Raw genomic sequence first — 686 nt, 5'->3', positions numbered from 1 at the left:
GGGTTCTGTGTCTGATTTCCCTGCACGATGAGGGGATGGGGTCTGTGTTTGTGATTCCCCCACATGGTAATGGGACAGGGGTCTGCAATTCCCACACAGGGTGACGGGACGTTGGTCTGTATCTGCGATTTCCCGGTATGTTGACTGGATGTGGGTCTGTGTCTGCGATTCCCCGGATGTTGACAGGACACTGGTCTGTGTCTGTGATTCCCCCGCACGGTGACAGGTCAAAGGGGGCTGCTATTTGCCCGCACAGTGACAGGATGAGGGTCTGGGTCTCTCATTCCCCTGCACGGTGACAGGTCAAAAGGGGCTGTGATTCACCTGCACAGTGACAGGACAGGGGCTGTGTCTGCAATTCCCCCACACGGTGACGGGACAGGGGTCTGCAATTTTCCCACATGGTGACAGGATGGGTTTTTTTTTTTGTTTTTTTATTCATTTGTTGGACGAGGACGTCACTGGCTTGGCCAGCATTTATTGCCCAGAGGCAGTTAAGAGTTAACCACATTGCTGTTGGTCTGGAGTCACATGTAGACCACACCAGGTAAGGAAGGCGGTTTCCTTTCTGAAGGACATTAGTGAACCATGGTGATGGGACAGGGGTCTGTGACTCCCCCACAGGGTGATGCGATGTAGGCCCCACACGGAAACACCTTCCCCCAGTGGAGCAGGAAACGAGTCAA

This window comes from Chiloscyllium punctatum, unplaced genomic scaffold, assembly GCF_047496795.1.
Source record: "Chiloscyllium punctatum isolate Juve2018m unplaced genomic scaffold, sChiPun1.3 scaffold_1135, whole genome shotgun sequence".
In the NCBI taxonomy this organism is placed as follows: Eukaryota; Metazoa; Chordata; class Chondrichthyes; order Orectolobiformes; family Hemiscylliidae; genus Chiloscyllium; species Chiloscyllium punctatum.
The sequence above is the reverse complement of the archived record's forward strand: the minus strand, read 5'-3'. Positions refer to the sequence as shown.